The following is a 10,469-nucleotide window of genomic DNA, read 5'->3' as shown; positions in this document are numbered from 1 at the left end:
AAAAAAAAAAAAAAAAAAAAAAAAAAAAAAAAGTTGGGTTCACTATTAAGAAGTCTAAAGGGCCATCCCTCCCATTCCAGCTACGCAAATAATCCATGAATTATATAAATAACATTATTAAAAAAATATCCATAAATTATTGCAAAAAAGAAAATAATAATAATAATATTGTGATTGGTTATTGCTTTTTAATTTTTTTAAAAATTTAGTTATAAAGTGGTAATATATTGAAGTGGTCTTTAACGTCATAATTTATTTATTTATATATATATTTTTTTGTTAAAATATTGACGGATGAGTATAGTTTAACTGATATAAAATGTGTACCAGTGAATTACATGGATATGAGTCTTGCTCAACTGAAATAAAACTTGTACTATTGGTTAAGAGGTTCGAGTGAATTTTGCTCATATGGGTCTAGCCCAAGTGAAATAAAATTTATTCCATTGATTAAGATGTTCGAGTGAATTAGCTGATATGAGTACAGTTCAATTAAAATAAAAACTTGTACCATTTGTTAAGAAGTTCGAGGGAATTTCGCTCATATGGGTCTACTATTGATTAAGAGGTTCGAGGGAATTTCGCTCATATGGGTCTATCCCAATTGAAATAGAATCTATTCCATTGGTTAAAATGTTCGAGTGAATTAGCTGATATGAGTACAGTTCAACTGACATAAAATATATACCATTGATAAAGAGGTTCGAGTGAATATTGTTGATATGAGTCTAGCTCAACTAAAATAAAATATAAATTATTGGTTAAGAGGTTCGAGTAAATTTTGCTCATATGAGACTAACTCAACTGAAATAAAATCTTACCATTGGTTAAGAGGTTCGAGTGAACCTCGTGATACGAGTATAACTCTTAAGGTCAAATAATAGGACCAAATTGATAATTTAATGAAAAAATTGAAGAAACCACAAAAATTGTATCAAACATTAATAAACCACTTGTGGGATATAACCTAAATCAAAGCATTAACAAATCATTTATAAAACTAGTGAATATGCAAATTAATATTGCAACACTTAGCACATTTCAAGGATAATTTTACTATTTTGAATTTGGTTTAGTGTTATTTGAAATTTATTAAATTTTCGAGATTTTTTGTTCACGTTTCACATTCATAATTTCAAAAATTTAAACATTCAGTGAATCGTTAAGTCTCGAACTTTTCTCTTCTCTCTTCCTCCCTAACTTACATGCAACTGTGATTGTCTACCCTGACCACGACATCGACGACTCCTCATACCATTGGTAACACCACCACGATACCCTTGCACGATGAAACACATGACCAACATGTGAGCAATGACATATTCTTCCTCGAGCAGTTGAAATGACTAGAGAGAGAGAGAGAGAGAGAAGTGGACCGAGTAGCTTATCATGAAATAGATTTCGTTATGTAATGAATATGATGTTAGTGCATGTATCGTTATGTATACATAAAAGTTAATTATGGGATCTCCATGCATGCATTATCATAATAAGTATAGTGATGATTAGTTATTCTATATCGTGATAACAAGGCGTTATGATTGGTGAAACTCGACCTCTCGAACTGGGTACCAATTTTTATAAGTTGAGGTAAATTCTTTTAGATTCCTACTTATGGACCAACACAGAATTATTACAATCTATGAGAACAGAGTTAAAGATCTTTTTTGTGAGATCTCACATAGTTGGCGAGAGGAACAAAACATCCATTTTATAGATGTGGAAACCTCTCTCTAGTAGACATGTTTTAAAATCATGAAGCTGACAACGATACATAATGAACTAAAGCAGATAATATCAATTAGGGTAACGAACAAAAAAATCTAGGATGAAAACTCAAGTGAAATCGGATCAACCAATCAACTTGACAAATACAAAGAAATTAATGAATCACTTAAAAGTTGTAGCTATGAAATCTAAAAGCCACATTAAAAAAAACATAAAAACTAAGTCAAACATTTAATAGATCATTAATAAAGCTTCAAAATTTAGGTCAAGAATTAACGTGCTCGTTCTGTCATACTAACTATCTTTCGGTAGTCATTCATTGAATGTTGTTTAGTTACTTGTTTAAGTAAAAGACTCAAAAATCAACTCAAATATAGTTAAATTATGACGACGAATCCATGAATGAATGGTAATCACATACGAATGAGAGTGATCTTGATGATAAGATGATTAAGAAAAATTTAAATAACGGAAAGTTACTATATATTACTAATAAGATGTACATTTGTTTTCGGCTCAATCATAGGAACTAAAAAGTTAAGCATTTTTTGTTCGGAACAATCTTATGTTGGGTGATCTCTTGAGAATTTTCTTAGGAGACATATGAGTGAGAAAGAGAGGAATGACTATTAGTGCCATCACGTGCTTAACTTGAATTCCACATGATCTAAATTCGAAGCACGAATTGTTACATAAGTATATCGTTGATCAAGAATTTTGAAGTTCGAATCTTCCTTCCTACACGCTGAACTTAAAACAATAAAATAAATAAAAGATTGTGCATCAAGATTTTTTGTAAAAAAACAAAACGTCTTGCAATTTCAATCATTCTACGTGTATAATTGTAACAACATAAACTCATGACTAGTAGATATTATCAATTATGTCCTGTTATGTATCACTGTCAGCTTCACAGTTTTAAAATGCGTTTACTACGGAGAGATTTCCACACCCTTATAAGGAATATTTCGTTTCCCTCTCCAACCAATGTGAGACCTCACAATCCACTCCTCTTAATGGCCCAACGTCCTCGTTGGCACATTGTCCGTTACGTATCGCCGTCAGCCTCACGATTTTAAAACACGTCTACTAGGGAGAGGTTTCCACACCCTAATAAAAATGTTTCGTTCCCTTCTAGTTTTAGACCCGTTAAAACTTTCTTTAATTAAGCTTTTTTTATCTCAAATTGGTGCAAATTCTTTATATTTCATTAGTTCTTATGAAACTAATTTGACTAAGTTTCACTGTAAGGAATGAAAACTAATTACAAAGTTAATACAATAATAAATGAAAATCATTAATCGGATAGACCCTACCTCTTAATATATTGAAGAACTTATAATGGTTTGATCAAATGGATATTAAAAAACTTACAATGTTCCAAATTTTCCAAGTACCTATAACCAAATGCTGGATCGAAGTCGCACTTGCACTCGATGGATATCTCTATAGGTAAATCGGTCACCGCCATACACTACCGACACCAAGGAGAAATCGTCTCACCCTTCATTGTGAGTCATGTGTGTTTCTACTTGCACCATCAACTGCGTATCGAGAATGAAGACGTGACAATGACTTAAAATGACATCGTTCGATGATAACGTAGGTGCATGAGATTGCACTATAGAGAGAGAAAAAAGAACGTGAAATTTAAATAAAATAAAGAAAGAAATAAAACAATACCCTAATCTAACGTAAGGGCTATAAAAGACATAATGTAAATACCCTAACATTAGTCTCGTGGCCTTGGTCGTGACACCATCATCCATACAAGATACAAAGGTGCTTTATCTTTACCTCAAATGTAACAACAACACATGATAGAAGTATTTTAAGAAATACTCAGTAACCCCACTGTTGGAATTGAAAAATGCAAACACATTCAACATGGTGGGACCTATCCTTTTAACGTATCATGACATGACCTTTTACAACTTTCTAGTTTGAGGAAGGTTGGATATGTAGTAGTTTTCTACACCTGACCCCACACGTGCGAGCATGGGCTCACTAGGTAGGCTCACACACTCTCTAGGCCTGGTTCATCGGGCTAGCATTTGCTAACGAGCTTTTGCCGAATACCACGGAGGGAAAAAGCCTACTAACATCATGATGAACATAAATGTCAAAACATCATAAGTCGTAACGTATGAGTCCGTACTCATTATATTGGAAAATTATCCCGATACACATGACACACAAATATGCATGAGGTCCCCGTAGCTTATAATCATGACATAATGTATGATGCAAGACAAACCTTAATTTAACTATAACATAATAAATCTGCGAATTATGCTTACATCCCGTACATTTTGTAATACATAGCATAACTTTCATGATGTCTATGGAGGTTTATGTATCATAGATTATCGATTTTATAACATGATCACGAAATAGTATAGTTTTATTACATGACATAACTTATCATAGCATGACGGACACAACATGGTATAACATAGCAAAACAAAACATAATATGACACAACATGGCATAATATAGCACAACAGGGCTTAACATAACATAACATGAACAACATAGTATAGCTTAACATATCATGCATACATATTATAAGTGCAGAGACCATGGGACACAAGTTATCATACATAATACAATTCATTTAACCATGCCAATAGGAAAGACACTTACTTGGTTAAGTCGAAGTTACTACTCCCTCCTTGAAATTTAATTCTACCACGTGAGAAAATTGGTTCACCTAATTCTGCATAAAATAATTTATAATTTTAAATAATTTAAATTATTTAAATAGTAGTCTCGGAAGAGTTTGAAACTAACAGGGAAGGATTCAAGCATGTCAGTTTTGAGGTCGATCATTCGATCTGACTGGTCACGTACCACTCAAGTAAGATGAAATGGAGCAATTGTTACAACTTAGTAAACCGAGTGACCTCCCTTTTGTATAACTTAGTAAACTGAGCGACCTCCCTTTTGTAATGGATTCCAAGTACTCACTTTTTCAATTTAATAAATTTGTACAATTTATTTATTTATTTATTCTTTTTTAATTTTGGGTTATTGCATACAATGACTCGTTACATAAGCAGATAACGGTCTTGTTGAAAATGTATCGACGAGGATCGCAACGCGACAACAACACAATCAGACGAACAATATCAAACATACCATGTTGCAAGTGGATGATCGGAGTTTTGACAACAAACATTGCAACCGTATGATCGCGTAGAGATGATCAACAAGGCACAATCGATGGGGTACGTTCGTCATTAGAATGACTCCTTCTAGTCAAACCCATAAGAGAAAGCTATCCAAGGGAGAGTGAACTGGGAGGGAGGGTTGATGGTGCGAGTGAGGGAACAAGTTTGAAAGGAGAAGGTAGGTTATGACGACACATTTAATGACATTTTTTTTCCGAACTAACCCTAATTGACCATTGACTTGCTCGAACCTCGTTTTATCATCAATAAACCACAAAATTTTTCTCAAGCTTAACTCAACTAGCCCAACGAACCGGATCAATTTAAATCAACTAAACTTGTATAAAAAATAATGTATAAAATTGAGAGAAGTATAACTTTAGTCTTGCTTAATCAATACTTTTAACTATTAAGCTAAGCTCGAATTGGGTTTAGTGTTAGTTTTTTTTTCATAAACATGACATAATTTGTAACAACATGTGTCGAGAATTCGAATTAGGATTCGAAATGTGGATTTTGTACTTAATAGCCCCAACATTTCACTGCATCCCATAAGACATGTCATGTTACTTACTCTTCATTTTTAAGAGTGAAAACTATTCCTATAGATTGAGTCCCTGAAGAGAAATGTATCACTTGTTGGTAAAGGTAGTAACTTTCAATTTTTTTTACAGATTTATTAGCTATCCTATCCTTAGCATCATTTTTATTCGGATGTGGTTTTCGATTTATTCATGTACTCATTCTTTACTTGGGTGTGCCTACAAGCTTTCGTCTTGATTCGTCTCCAAACCATATCTTATTAAGAGAGGTATCGTTGTAATAGTATTTGTAACAACCCGCACCTAGGATTTGAAATCCAGATTTGACACTTAATGATCTTGATATTCCCCTACATTCCCTACGTAGAAACATAGTATAATTTTCACTTTTAACTATTTTATTAAAAAATTTCTTGATTGCATATACTTTACTTATTTTCTTTTATAATTGGTCTATAGAATGTTCCATATGTTAATGAGTAGCTTTTTTCAAAAGTAAGTATGTAACCTTTTTTGTCTAATTTCTAACTAGTTTATAAATAGCTTCTTTCAAGAGACTTGTCTAATTTCTAATGAATTGAGATAACTAGTTCCTAAATAGCTTCTTTAAAAGGGCTTAATGACGTAAACTTACTTGTCTAATTTCTAATGAATCAAGATAACCATTCATTTCGATATAAATTGTGAGATCCTACATCGATTGATGATGAGAGCGAAACATTCTTTATAATGGTGTGAAAACTCTCCCTAACAGACACATTTTAAAAACATTGAGAGAAAATCGGAAAGGAAAAGTCCAAAGAAGACAATATCTGCTAGCAGTGGGTTTTGACCATTACAAATGGTATCACAGATAGACATCGTGCAATGTGCCAGCAAGAAGGGTGAATCTCGAAGGGGGTGGAAAAGAGGTGGTGTGCTAGCAAGGATGCTGGGCTTGAAAAAGAGGGGGGAGGGGGGGGGGGGGGGGGGGGGGGGGGGGGGGGNGGGGGGGGCAGGGAGGGTGGATTGAGGGCTTCCACATTGATTGGAGAAGGGAACAAGTGCCAATAAGGACGCTGGCTTTGAAGGGGGATGGATTGTGAGATTCCACATCGGTTGGAGAGCGAAGAGCTTGAGAGGAAGCTGGAAAGAGAAAGTCCGAAAGAGGACAATATCTACTAGTAGTGAGTTTGGGCTGTTACATGAATAGTAATTATCGCACGGTCATGTTACTTCTAGCATGCTTGTGTCCTCACTCACATGCATCCTCCATCATATCTTCAAAATCGTTCTCATTCTAACGTGGTCTTCATTTTATTCATGTTTCCCTTATTTACTCGAGTGTCACATATTTCAAAGTTCACGTGGTAATAATTACTTTTTTCTTCTAACTTTAATTTGAGAATAAAAACATTCTTTACCTAAAATAAAAAATTATAATTACAATTCTTCTTCGAAAGCAATAACAACGTACATATTTCCTTTTCAACCAACTTGAGCACAACTCGAACATTTTAAATCGAAGAAGATCTTCTGAAAGGTCAAAACATTCAAACATTTACCCACCCTTTTATCGAAGAGATCAAAATGATACATTATAAACTATTTAAGTGCACATTATGAGTAAGCAATCTTGGTTTATTAAGACATGTTGAGGCATTTTTGTGCAACAATAATCTTTATTCCATTCCTCATCTTTTCCAAAAGCCACTTAGATTTGTCTTATATAACTATGTATTAGGTTTAACATTATTTAATCCAAAAAAGTTGACAAAAACCTAACAAAATCAACAATATTAAGATCATAATATGGATGCTAATTGGTCTAATCCAATAGTGTTATAATCATTACAATTTTGCCTATTTGCTTCAAGAGGATATGCTTTTTAGGTGTTCGAGTTTGACACTCTCAACTTGTATTCATATTCCTCGTCTTCCTAAATTATTGTTTTTAGAAGAAAGATATTGTCTGCTTTGACTCGTTACATATCATTATCAGATTCATGATTTTTAAAATGCATCTACTAGAAATAAGTTTTCACACGTTTATAAGAAATGATTTACTTCCCTCTCCAGCCTATGTGGGATCTCACAATCCATCCCTTGAGGGCTAGTGTCCTCACTAGCACGCTGCTTGATGACTGACTTTGATACCATTTGTAGAAGCCAAAGCTCACCTCTAATAAATATTGTCTACTTTGGTCGGTTACGTATCACCATCAGACTCACGTTTTTTTTTTAAACATATCTACTCGGAAAAAGTTTCCACCCCATTATAAGAAATGTTTCGTTACCCTACAGCTAAAAAAACCTTTTTTTTCACAATTTCTTTACAATAATTTTCTTTTTTTGAGATAAATATTTGGTTTTTAACTAATTTTTATACAATTTTATTTTTTACTTTTAAACCTTAGTTTATTTATTTATTTTAAAAACACTTTTAAAATTTAAATAATAAAATAAATAAAACAATAGCAGAGTTTATAAATTTATTTATTTTTATTTTTTTTAGAATGAAAGGAAACTTGACGAAAATGATGAAGAATGAACAAAGGAAATAACTATGTATGTATTATCTAAAATAAAGAACATAATAATAATAATAATAATAATAATAATAATAATAAAAAAAAAAAAAAGAAAAGAATCCAATCAATATTTTAATTTATTATTTACCAATAAAAATAAACTTTTTTTGTTTTTTCATTTAAAGTGTAATGACTTTTCACACCAAATCATTAAAGTATTTTACTTTGTTCTTGAGAATCTTATTTAGCTTAATTAATAATTCTACCTTATAGACATAACTCAATTATAAAGATACGTGTCATAGATTAACGATCAAATGTTTCCAATGTTGTCAACTCCTTAAAAAAAATACTTATAAAATATCTAAACCATAACCCTTTAAATTATTTCTAAGAGTGGAGATTAATATAACGTCTCATGCACGTATTCAAATTAAGATTTGAAATTTGGATTCAGAACAAGTGTGACATGATTACTTACTTTTTTGTTCTAAGAGTGAAGACTATCTCCAAAGACCAACTCGAGTCATTCCAACATATTTTGTCCTCACTCGCGTGTATTCCATGAAAATTTCTTAAGATCTCATCCAATATAGAATTGCTCCAAGCAAAACATACTTAACATTGAAGTTTCTATGATTGAGTCACCGAGAAGATATGTGCACTTTGTTAGTATAAGTAGTAACTTTCAATTCTTTTAAGTGTTCCTTAGTCATCCTACCCTTAGGATCACTTTCATTCAAACATAGTCTCAATTCATTCATGTACTACTTTATTCGAGTGCCATAATTATCCTCACAGATCAATATGAGTCATTTTAACATGTTTGTCTTCACTCATGCTTCTATGAAAAATTTCTAGGTGGTCATAGTCAGTATAGACAATAAATTATTCATTTTTTAAGTGTTTTTTAACCATCACGATCTCATGATTACTCTTAGTCCTATGTGGTCTTAATTCACTTACGTATCCTTCATTTATTGAGATATTACAAAAATGGTTACTAAAATAGATATTTTGAAAATATAGACACCAAATATGAAAAAAAAAAAAAAAACATGAACAACTTGTTTGAAACATTCTAAGAACCTTAACTAAAATTTTAGGGTTTTTTTTTACAAAATGTCGTGAAGAGTGCCAAGTTATTGTGGGTTAGTAAGAAAACAAAAACCTAACTTTTTTTTATTTTTATGGTGAAAAGTAATTGCACGTATTTCTTGTCCAAACACTGCCTTATCAAAGTGCAGTGTAGCCCACAACCCAACTCACTCTCAATTGCATTTGTGGATTTTCTTACGCATGCATGCACCACCATGGCCAATTTTTTCTCCCACAAAATCTTTATAAAATTAATAATGATGATTATTTTAATGCTCAAGTGACAGAAGAATATCGTTGGAATGAATCGAGGTAATGTTTGTGTGAGATCTCATATCGATTGGAGAGGAGAATGTGTAACGGCAGAAGCCCACCGTTAGTAGATATCGTCTTTCGGGTTTTCCCTTAAGGTTTTTAAAACGCGTCTCCCTAGGGAGAGGTTTCTACACTCTTATAAAGGGTGTTTCGTTCTTCTCTCCAACTGATGTGGGATCTCACAATCCACCCCCTTCAAGGCCTAGCGTCTTAGCTGACACTGTTCCTTTCTCCCATCGATGTAGGACCCTCACCAAATCCACTCCCTTCGGAACCCAACGCCTTTACTGGCACACCGCCTCGTGTCTACTCCCTTAAGGAACAGCCTCCTCGCTGGCACATTGCTCGATGTATGACTCTAATACCATTTGTAACAGTCAAAGCCCACCGCTAGCAGATATTGTCCTCTTTGGACTTTTTCCTTTGAGCAACAAATACCAAACATAGATTCTAAATCTTGATATGAATCTTAGACATGAGTTGTTGCAATAATAATAATAATAATAGGCCGAATAAGTATAGCTCAACTATATTTGACACGCATTTGATCCCGTGAATGAATAATATGTTTTTTTTTTTCAAAAATTTCTTTTTAAAGGTCATTTTCCTTGCTTTTTTTTTAATGCATATTTTAGGTTAATTATCACTTTGCTTTCTTTCCCTTCTTATTTACCTATTATTGCATATGTTTGGTTATACGAGTCAGATTCCATTAAGTTCTTTTGGATTCAAAAGAAAACAAAAAAATTGAAAAGGAAAGAAAAGAAGAAATGTCAGTGTCCTGACCGAACTTAGTAGAATCATCATCAACAAGAATTTTACATTATAGATAAAAATGAATTGACATATTTGTTCTGTTCAACCTTTGAGCATATATACACTTGCTAAATTTCAATTGGGTTTTTTGAATTATGTGCAAAAAAGAAGACAGAGATGTTGTTTCCATCTTCTATCTCACTTATCACTTCTTTCAAAGGTTATTCCAAAAACCCATTTAGAAAATTACCTTTTTCGACCCGTTATTTGATCTGGGATTTTGAATGTTAGAAAGAACGTGTGATATTCGAGTATTAGAGGAATATATAAATTAACTTAGGTCTCAT

This window comes from Cucurbita maxima, unplaced genomic scaffold (assembly GCF_002738345.1).
Source record: "Cucurbita maxima cultivar Rimu unplaced genomic scaffold, Cmax_1.0 Cma_Scf00028, whole genome shotgun sequence".
Taxonomy (NCBI): Eukaryota; Viridiplantae; Streptophyta; class Magnoliopsida; order Cucurbitales; family Cucurbitaceae; genus Cucurbita; species Cucurbita maxima.
This window is presented reverse-complemented; position numbering follows the sequence as displayed.